Raw genomic sequence first — 10,950 nt, 5'->3', positions numbered from 1 at the left:
GTGGGGTGCAGAACTAAATAGAGAATTCTCCACAGAGGAATCTGAAATGGATGAAAGACACTTAAGAACGTGACCAAAATCCTTGGCCATCAGAGAAATGCAACTCAAAGCAACTCTGACATACAATCTTATATAGGCCAGAATGGCTAAAATAAAAACACCAATGAAAATCTATGCTGGAGAGAAAGTGGAGAAAAAGGAACACTCCTCCATTGCTGGTGGGAATGCAAACTTGTAAGACCACTTTGGAAATTGTGGGAAGCCACAGCCCCAAAATGGCGCCTGGCTGGATGCCAGGGAGACCTAGCTTAGCTGTAAACAAGCCTTATTTGGAAGCGCTTTGTGGATCTGGTGTGCCTCTTCCAGCTGTGACCTATCCGGTATCGCCAGGTGGTACGAGCTAATTGGGTAATGAGCTTGCTTTTAAGGGCTTTCTGGGGTGCTGGGAAAGGAGAAGCTGATGTACAAGGTTCCTGAATAAGCTGCTTGAAGAAGAGTCGTGGTCGTGTTGGTCTTGCTGGTCGAGATAGACGCCACAGGAAATCAGTATGATGGTTGCTCACAAAAATTGGAATCAGTCTACTAAAGATCCAGCAATTCCTCTCTTGGGCATATACCCAAATAATTCACATTCATACATCAAGGACATATGTTCAACCATATTCATAGCAACATTGTTTGTAATAGCCAGAACCTGAAAGCAACCTAGATGCCCCTCAACTGAAGAATGGCTAGAGAAAATGTGGTACATTGACACATTGGAGTACTTCTCAGCGGAAAAAATCAATGGAATCTTGAAATTCACAGGCAAATGGATGAAACTAGAAGAAACCATCCTGAGTGAGGTAACCCAGGTACAAAAAAGACAAATATGGTATGTAATCACTCATATATGAATTTTAGACATAGAGCAAAGGATTACCAGCCTATAATCCTTTTCCCCGAAGAAACTAGGATACAAGAAAGACTCTAAGGAAAAATGCATGGACCCCAGAGAATGGGAAGGGGCAGGAACTCCTGAGCTAATTGGGAGAATGAGGATCGGGAGAGGGAGCTGCCAAAATAAGAGGAGGAGAAGAGGAGGGGAGAGGAGGAAATGGAGGAGCAGAAAGGTTGAGTTGGAGGAAGAATATAGGAGAGCAGGATGAGAGATACCATATCAGAGGGAGCCATTATAGGTCTGAGGAGAGATCTGGCACTAGGGAGATTTCCAGAGATCTAGAAGGATTACATGAACTGACAATCTGGGCAATGGTGGTGAGGATAGCCTAAATGCCCTTCCCCTATAATGAGACTGATGACTACTTTTGATGACATCCTAGAGGCCTCAGACAAGCTTTTGACGCCTGTGCCTGGAAGTGCTCAATTTTAAGGAGGAAAAAGATGTATTCTTTTGTTTTTATCTCAGCCACATGCTAGACATTCACTTGGTATAACACTAAAAGGCAAAGAGTTTCCCTTTTCCCAAATCACTGCCTACAAACCTGGTGTTCTGGGGATTCTCTGAGACTAAGAAATATACAAACATTTCCCCTCTTCTGCTACAGTTTTCAAATTTCAGGGCTCATAGTGAATCCCTGCTCAGAAAAATCACCATTCAGAGTACACAACACCCAGATGTCCTTACCACATAAAGCTCCTCCTGACTCTCCACAAATTACTGTAAATCACAGAACAAACAAGCTGAAAAGTCAGATGATCCAAGAAACTGGTTATTAGACTTTAGAAAAGAAAGTGGTGTGTCAGTGCTGTGGGTTAATCTGAGCATAGATTTTCTTCTTCTTCTTCTTCTTCTTCTTCTTCTTCTTCTTCTTCTTCTTCTTCTTCTTCTTCTTCTTCTTCTTCTTCTTCCTTTTCCTCTTCCTCTCCTTCTCCTTCTTCTTCTTTTTCTTGTAGGAAATACTCAAAAGCATAAACGCATGAATTGTTAAATGAGAAAAAATAAAATGTTTTCATGGTAGAATCATTTCTAAAATATTGTGGCTTCTATTTATATGGAGTTCTAAATTTAAGTGACCCAAGTTAACAATAATTTGAGTAGATTTTTTCAGACTTTACAGGGAAAACTTTGCATGAAATTTATTGTGCTTTTTTATTCTTTTAGTGTTAAATTATTACAAGTTTTACCATTTGCCATCTTCATGCAAGCATACTTCCTGATATAGCTTTAGCTTATACATATTCATATGCTTATATATCCTTCTTATGTAAATAGATGTTTTATCATAGTAGGTTGTCCCTGTGTTGTAAAATTCACTCTATATCAAACAGGATTTTAGCTTAAAATTTCAGATTGAGCTATTGGTAAACAAAAGTCATAGTCATCATAGTATTAAAACAAGAGGAAATATAACATGAGAAAGAAAGGATTTACTTCATCTTCCAGGTTGCAGTCCCCCATCCAGGCAGGAACGCCAGGCAGAAAACTAGAAGCAGGTTCTGAAGCAAAGACCATGAAATAACCCTGATTCTTGGCTTACTCATGTTGTTTTCTTATACAACCCAGGACCAATTGCCCATCAATGACACTGCCCACAGTGGGCTGGTTCTGCCTATACCAATCACTAATCAAGAACACACTTCACAAGTATACCTATAAGACAATCTGATGAAGGCAATTCCTCAATTGAGGTTTCCTCCTCTTATGCAACTCTAGTTTGTGTCAAGTTGACAAAAAGTTATGAACATATGCAGTAATATAAAAAAATATCTGGCTACAGTGAGGGGCATGTCATAAGAGCAGCACTTGGTCTTCAAATTCTGTGACCATCAGCTTTCTCCCAGATGTCAGGAATTCTGTCTATACTTATCTGTGTACCTTGTTTATCTTCTTCACACAGTTGTGTAACTTGAGCAAGGATAAAGCTAATATGTTATTACTCTCAGATTTTGACCAAGTGCATGGCAGAGACTGTAACAAAAGTAGTAGGCATTCATGGCACCGAAGCTTTCAAATTCTGTTCTTATACATGTTATTAAGAACTGTTACATATATTTCTACCTATCAATGCTATACTACATCCTCAGATTGTGTCCATGAGGAGAACCTTAGACTGCAGCAGGGACCAACTGATACAGAAATAGGCTGTATCAATTTTCTTCGAGAAGTATCTATAAACCTAAGCATATATGCACATGTTGGCTTGTCAATTTAGCATTCAAATCCAAGAAAGCCTCTTTCCCACTAACCAACTAAATATAGGAGCCTGGTTAGAAGCATAAGTTCAAGTATACCTAGTATTAAGGCTAAAATTTTGCAAAAAAAGTACTCTTTTTGAAGTTTTGTAGGAGGAGATGACATTCAGAAATGGCACCTTGCAAGGGGAAGGAAAAGAAGAACAGGTTATCAGCTTCAGGCCTCAAGTGGCTGAAGGAGAGAATGCCTTTGGTATCTGCCACATTTTTACATCCTTCAACGACACCTTTGTCCATGTTACCGATCTTTCTGGCAAGGAAACCATCTGCAGAATGAATGGTGAAATGAAGGTAAAGGCTGACAGAGATGAGTCTTCTCCATGTTGGCTGCCCAGGATGTTGTCCAGAGGTGCAATGAGCTGGGCATCACTGCCCTGCATACCAAACTCCGAGCTATGGGAAGAAACAGGACCAAGACCCCTGGACCTGAAGCTCAGTTAGCCTACAGAGATCTTACTTGTTCAGGGATGAAGATTGGGCAGATTGAGAATGTCACCCCATCCCCTCTGATAGCACTCGAAGGAAGAAGGATGGTCTTCGTGGTTGCCATCTGTGAATAGGACTTCTCAAATTATTTTCTATTAATAAATTGCTTTGTATAAATTAAAAATGTTTTGTAGGAAAACATTATGTAGACAATTTGGGGAAAGTACAAGAAATTTACAATAATGAAGTTTTTCTTCCCTTACTTACCTAGGTTTTCACTTTTCAGAATGGTTTGGAACTTGTTGCAGCTTTTGTGAATTTATACACATAATATGCCAAATATGCTAAGATCAGGAAGTTTTAGTAGTAAAAGTAGAATTTGTAAATCAAAGTTTTCATTTGGGAAAGCATCTGCTCTAATTTTGCGCCATGTGTTTCACTGTATCAACACCATGTCTAGCTACTACTTCCTTTCAACATCTGAAATAAATACCAAATATACCCAGGGAAAAATGTATAATCTATGGGCAATGGGTGTTTTCAGGACTATTTCCTTAACTAATGACCAACATTAGAATAATTCTTGTATTACAGAGATTATACTCAGAGTCATTTTATAAAGACTTCATCATTATGGATGGGAACAACTAATGACACCCAGTTAATATGATGCTGGATCTGTAGTTGTGACATAGAAGTTTGAGAAGTTTGTAGCAATGGGAAGTGTATTGAGAACAATTAGCATGGTGTTCTGCAGTAACTTCCTCCTGCTTGAAACTGCATCCTGGAGAAAATTTTATTAAGACTCAGAAACAATCATGAGGAGAGCTCTTTAAGACTCAAGAAGTAATCAACAAAGAACTGCCAGGAAGTCCTAGAAACTCAGCAGATTCACAATGCTCCTACTCACACACACACTTTGAGGTTATACAGTAGTAAGGACTTCTGAAGAGAGTAAACTCTTCGACCTGTCAAGCTACATATGACTGTTTCAAAGAACTGCAGGGTTCAAAATTTCTTGAGAGATCACCCATCCTGGGGTGAAATTTAAATGCATTGTTGAGTTATTCATGTTCCTACAAGTAACCCTTTAATCACACTTCTGTAAATATCCCCATTAAATTCATTGATTCACCAGGTTGCACTTCTGTAAGTATCATTAGTTTGATCTGTCATCAGCTCCAAATTGGTGGTAGATTGGACTTTTTTCATGTCTCACAACAAATGGTAAATAGAAAAAGCTATAAACCATGTCCTTTCCACCAGACACTTAACTTTGCATTAAGAATATATTATGAATCCATAATATAAAGTAAGAAAATGTTTTATTAGAAATAAATAATGTTCATTACCAGGAATTAACAAAAATGCATATGTTTTTTCAGTATTTTAATGACATTCAATTGATAGATCAGGTTGTCACTTTGTGTAACTTAGATTGCTAATGGAAAAGTGACACTCATGTGCTCTGACCAAACCTGAACTGATACAATTGTTCAGGTGTCAATACACACACACACACACACACACACACACACACACACACACACACAATGAGTGGAGATAATGCCCACTTTGAGGATTTGATTTCACTTAGAATGTACACCTCTAGGTATGGCTAAGAAAATATTTCCACAGAAGTTTAAAAAGGAGAGAAGTCTTACCAGGAGTGGAGGTGGTTCAGGCTATGACACAAACCTATGGTTCAGGCTACTGACCTAATGAAAAGTGGAGAAAGTCAGGTGAATGTCAGCATTCATCTTGCTCCATTTCCTAATTGTCAGTACACTTTGACCAGCAGAATGTATGACATCTTGTGTTTTATCTTTAAATTTTGAACAATTTTGCAAATACCAAGTACAACAAAATGTACGTTTTCAAAGCAAAATTGCCCTCAAGTCTTCTGCATTTCTATCTATGGTGTGATTTTAATATATCCATTACACTGTATATGGACACTGAAAATGTTGCAAAAGAACTGCAAGAACAACCATGTGGTTTTAGAAGAAGAGGAAAGCCTGGTAATTTACAGAATGTGTTTATGCTTAAAACACCATTTAATTGTTAAAATATCTGGCAAGAAATTCTCCTAACATAGGTTTAAAAGTTAAGTAACTAGCATGGGACCACCTAACAACAAAATGGTTAAATGGAATTCCTGAGTCAGCTTCTAACCTCACAGTTTCATGTTATACAGAAACAAAATACATTACAGAAAATTTAAAGTGTAAGTAAATTTCAAAGAGCCTGAGGACCAAAATGGGACATGCATATTTCAGTGAATACAGCAAATGATTCTGAGTCCTATGCAATGTTGGCTGATGTTTATTCTTTATAGAAACAAAATGGGTTGAACAATCTTGTGGCTTTTCCTCCATTCTCATTCCCATACAACAGTCCTTGGTTGCTAGAACTGATTGAATGTTACTCTGTGGGCATGGCCTCGGAAACGGAACACTCAGCTGTTGGAGGGTAGAGGGTAGGAAGAAAGAAGGGAAGAGGTTAAAGGGAAGAGTGGGAGTCAGGGTGGAATGCCAGAAAGCATCAGGGTGGAATTGATGACTAAAAATCAGTAATAAATTGCCTGGTATGGTGACTTGAGTGTCTAAATACAACACTCTGAAATCTGGGTCAGGAAGATCATGAGTTTGAAGAGAGCCTGGCCCTCTTAGCAAGACACTGCCTAAGCCTAAAATTTATAAAAACAAAAACAAAAAACTTTTAAATGAGCATGGGCTATTTTTGTAATAAGGCAAGCAAATCTATGAAGGACAAATCATAATGGTGCCCTAGCTGTTGGCAGAACTAACTGCAAGCCCAGCGCTGTCAGACTTCCATCTGTACACGCTGCCACAGCTGTAACCAAGGCTCAGAGGGCACATTCTGCCAAGAAGGAGATTGGCAGAAGAAGGAATTCACAACAGCCCATCTGGTGGTAAGAGGAGCAGGAGATGATGGACAGCAGTGAGTCTCAGACCTTAAGATTTCATGGAACATGGATGTTTCAAATAAATATATGTTTCAGCATCAACTTGCCAACATTTTAATTTTGCCAAGAAAAGACATTTAAAAATAAACAAAAGCAAAATAAGTATGAATGATGTTCACACAAAAACAGCCACTCTTGTGCCAAGTTTAGAATAGGCCTGTGCCCCCCTTTTTAAAAATGTACCTTACTGTGGCTTTCTTCATCTAGGTGAGGACTATTGCACACTGCATCATGGACTAACCCTGGGCTGCTGGCCAGTATTTCAGAACGAACAGAATAATTCCTAAACTGGAGGCCAGAGGATTTGACTGTAGTCTTTGTCAGCCAAAGACTGCAACATGGGCCAGGCTGTTCTCAGCACTGGACCTCATTTTAAGTTCATTTGCAAAATAAGACCTTTCGAACTGGCTCTGGAATTTTCACAACTCATAAGTTCAGTTAGAGGTCTGAAACAGATCAGTGTTGCAGATGTATCTAAGAGTCTTGGGCTTTCATAAAGCTGCTTCTGAGGTCTTGTCCTCTGAAGCCTCGGGAGAAAATTGTGGCAGGCAAAGAATGACACTGTCAGAGCTGACATCCAGCACTTCACCTAAATCAGTGAGGAGCTAGGAAACCAATTCTCATGAAGGAAAATGTCAGAATGACAACACTGTCAGCACTGGTTACCTTATTTATTTATTTATTTATTTATTTATTTATTTATTTATTTATTTATTTGGTTTTTCTAGACAGGGTTTCTCTGCATTGCTTTGGAGCCTCTCCTGGAACTCACTTTGTAGACCAGGCTAGCTTCGAAGTCACAGTGATCCACCTGCCTCTGCCTCCTTAGTGCTGGTATTAAAGGCATGCAACACCAATGCCTGACTTGCACTGTTTATCTTTAAATTATCAATCAACTATAGCAACCAGAGTTTGTGATGATGACCACCCCCCTTGTTACCACCAAGGGCCAAACTGATGCCTGGCTTCTAGGCCATGGTGGGAACGTATAAGGAGTACGTGGGGCATGACAATCTGGGAGGCCTATACTACCAGTGATCATGGTGACCTGCTGCTGAGGACCATGTCTGGGTCTGTGCCCTATTTGCAGCCAGGGTATGCCACGATGTCAGTAGCTTCTATTACCACTGAAGGCTGTGCAGATGCCTGGTGTCTAGGCTGATACCTGACATTGTTCCAGGCCCTGCTGCAGCCAAGGGTCATTGTGGATATACATGGCACTTAGTACTATCAAAGGCCAGGTGGATGCCCGAGATCTGGGGGTACCACCTGGGGTCAGGCTATTATCCAAGGACCACCTTGAGGTGGTGCCAATATGAGTGGCATGTGCAGCTACCATGGGCCATGGTGAAAATGCCAATATGGCCATGTGTGGATCCATGGTTCTACGGGAACCTGACTCCTAAGAGGAGTGGTCCCAGTGGTCCAGACTGACCAACTTAGCTGCCACTGAGGGACACATCCAGGTCTTGGAGTTGGCACACTCCAACATCTACCCTATCTATGATCTGCCAAAGTGTTTGAAGTGACTGGTCCTGCTGACCCATAGTTGTAGGATCTTCATGACTCAAGGTAAGAGCAGGATATTGGAGAGAAATGTTAATGGGGGACCAGTTTTGATGGTGTACCAAAGCAGAGGCCTTGAACCTGACTAGCAGTACATTACATAATGAACATTTGCAACTAAAGCTTTTTGGACAAAAGATTATACTGCATGATACACAGCAGCTCCCAATGCCACTAAAATGAATGGAATATCAGGAAAGACAGAGGACTAAAGTGTTTTCCATTTTTAAAAAATATTACTGTTTATTTTGTCTTATTTTTATTCTTGTTCAGTTTTGTTTTGGGGGAACACTACAAGAGTCAGGGCAGATATGGAGGGACTGACTGGGAGATGAGGGGAATTTGGGTGTATAATGTGAAAGTCCCAAAGAATCAATTTAAAAAAAAAATGAATAGGGTTTTAGTTGGGGGGCGGTAGGGGAGGATGGGTGGGAGAAGGGAAATGGGATTGTCATGTAAAACAATCCTGTTTCTAATTCAAATTTTAAAAGTTGGAAAAAAAATGAATTGAATAGGCTCCAAAGCTACATAGAGAAACCATGTCTCAAAAACCAAAAAAAAAAAAAAAAAAAAGAATTGAAAAAATTATCAATTGCTCTATTCGTTTAAAATTGTAAATTCCTGATGTATATTGTGATGGAAAATATACCAGAGAAGGGGTGGGGCAGAGTCATGTGCACACACCACAGCTGCATGAAAGAAGAGATGCTAGCAGTCTCTCAGTATGAGTCCTGTGTAAGATCAGCTGGCTCTGACACTGTTCATTACAAAAAAACATTTTCAATATTAGAGCCACTTTTGGTACAGATGACCCTGTATGTCCTTAAATGAAAAAAAAAAAAAAAAAAAAACAATGCAAGCAATGGAATGAAGCAAAACTTTAGAATCTATCAAAATAAGAATATTCTTTGTTCTCCTTGCCTGTGGAGCTGCAGAAGGGTGCAAGGAAACCTCTACTATTTAGTTAAACCTTAATGATATTGTAAGTTAAAATTTGACTCTGGCTTTAGTGGAGTTGAGAGAAGAAACCACAGGAAATGTAGAAAGAAGAAGGTTGAAGCAGAATGGACTAATGCTGCCTCCCCACTGCCTCTTTTAGTCACACCCATAATATAATTATAGCTTAGCATTTGCCTTTAATTATACAGTATGTGAAACACTCTGTATTTTACAGCTAAGCTAAAACAAACAGTTTTATTGCCAATAGGTTTTGTACTCTATACTGAGGAATGAATTTTAAGCAGGCAAACACAAATCTTGACTTAATCAGACAAAATGAAGATGTTTATGGTCTTGCCACACATAGATGTTTTTCCAGGAAAACCTATTCCAAATAAACAAATGTTTCAAGTTTGCTTATGCAAATAATAAGGTCTCAATACGCATTCAGCTTTGCCTTCATTACTGCCTTCGAGGGGAACAAAAAAAAATACTAGTTTTTTTTTGTTTTGTTTTTTTGTTAGTTGTTGTTTTTTTTCTTTTTGCTTCCATGCCAATAAAATAAAATCAATAGGAGAGTTAATGTGTGACTACCAAGCTCTTTTTTAAAGGGAAAATTGACAGCATTCAATAAAGTCATATACACCTCCTCTGGTGTTATTGCACTTCCTTTCTTCACTCTCCCAAAATTCAGTAGTGTTAAAAAGAGTGTATGATCCTTCCTATGGCTGAATTTTGTGGTACCAACCACAGGAATTTCTCATGGCTTTAGTGCATAAGTAATTGCTATCATGAAAATTCCTGATTTTTCAAAAATAAATGATGCATAAAAGGCACATAAAAGTCCAGTTAATAAGTCCCAACGCGTTCAAGAACATATCTTAACTCAGCCAATGGAACTGGTTTTTTATTCAGTGGAGACCTCTTAAATGCATTGCCTCAGTGCACAGTAAATCTATTCTTTTAGCAGTTTTATTCCTTTATCTGGTAGTCAATTAAGTGGCCTCTCCTGAAATGTAGCAATGACATATATTTGTGGAGGGAGGTATATTCTTATAACTTGTCTGATTATCTTTGGGCTTGAACATGTATTATTTATGAGTGTTATTTCTTGAGCTGGTTTATGCCTTCATCAAGCAATCATGAACACATTTTAAGTATAAATATGAGTCTATAGAAACTGGAAATAACCATGGTTTTAACAAGGTTCATTCTTGCACAAATATCTCATTCAATTTTGAAGGAATTGTATTTTGAGAATAAAATTTGTTTTGTCATTTCCCTTCTTCACTCTCCAAATTGTAATACCTACAGTACAAAGAAAAGCAATCATCACTTTTGCATGCATTCAGCTAAATATTTCCAGATATAGAATTGCCATTAACTTATTTCCTACACTGGAGAAGAACTGAGATCTTTAAAAGACATTCTAAAAAGAAAATAGCCTTTAAAATGCAACATCCTCAATGATAATTTCTCAACGTGGAAAGAAACTTCACAGAATCAATGTCAGGGAAAATGTATCGATGTATTTCTGAGTGAGACAATGTAATCAGATTTCCAAAGCTTGAGGTGGTAGGGTGCTCTTCTCACTTACATTTTTGTTAAAGCTTCAATGCATTGCATCTTTTATCCCCATTTCAAAACTAGAGAAAATTTAAAACTTTCCTTTTCCAGTGATTGAATTTTTAATAATCTTTTACACTATTCATCTTTTCATTTAGAAAACAAAAATATTATGTGAATAAAAAATCATAATTTTCTATCTAATCTCATGATTGAGCTAACATTTAAGGCAACCAACTCATGTTGAATTGAATATTCTTGAACCATCA

General features: G+C 38.4%; 1 pseudogene across 1 annotated transcript; it reads left to right on the top strand.

Annotated features, from left to right (window-relative positions):
* The first annotated feature begins 3,301 nt into the window (after window positions 1–3,301).
* LOC100751306 lies at window positions 3,302–3,751 on the top strand (annotated as a pseudogene). The gene has a single exon (XR_003481904.1). The product of XR_003481904.1 is annotated as a 40S ribosomal protein S14-like (transcript).
* Window positions 3,752–10,950: the final 7,199 nt, after the last annotated feature.

Source organism: Cricetulus griseus, chromosome 2 (assembly GCF_003668045.3).
Source record: "Cricetulus griseus strain 17A/GY chromosome 2, alternate assembly CriGri-PICRH-1.0, whole genome shotgun sequence".
In the NCBI taxonomy this organism is placed as follows: domain Eukaryota; kingdom Metazoa; phylum Chordata; class Mammalia; order Rodentia; family Cricetidae; genus Cricetulus; species Cricetulus griseus.
The sequence above is the reverse complement of the archived record's forward strand: the minus strand, read 5'-3'. Positions and strand labels throughout refer to the sequence as shown.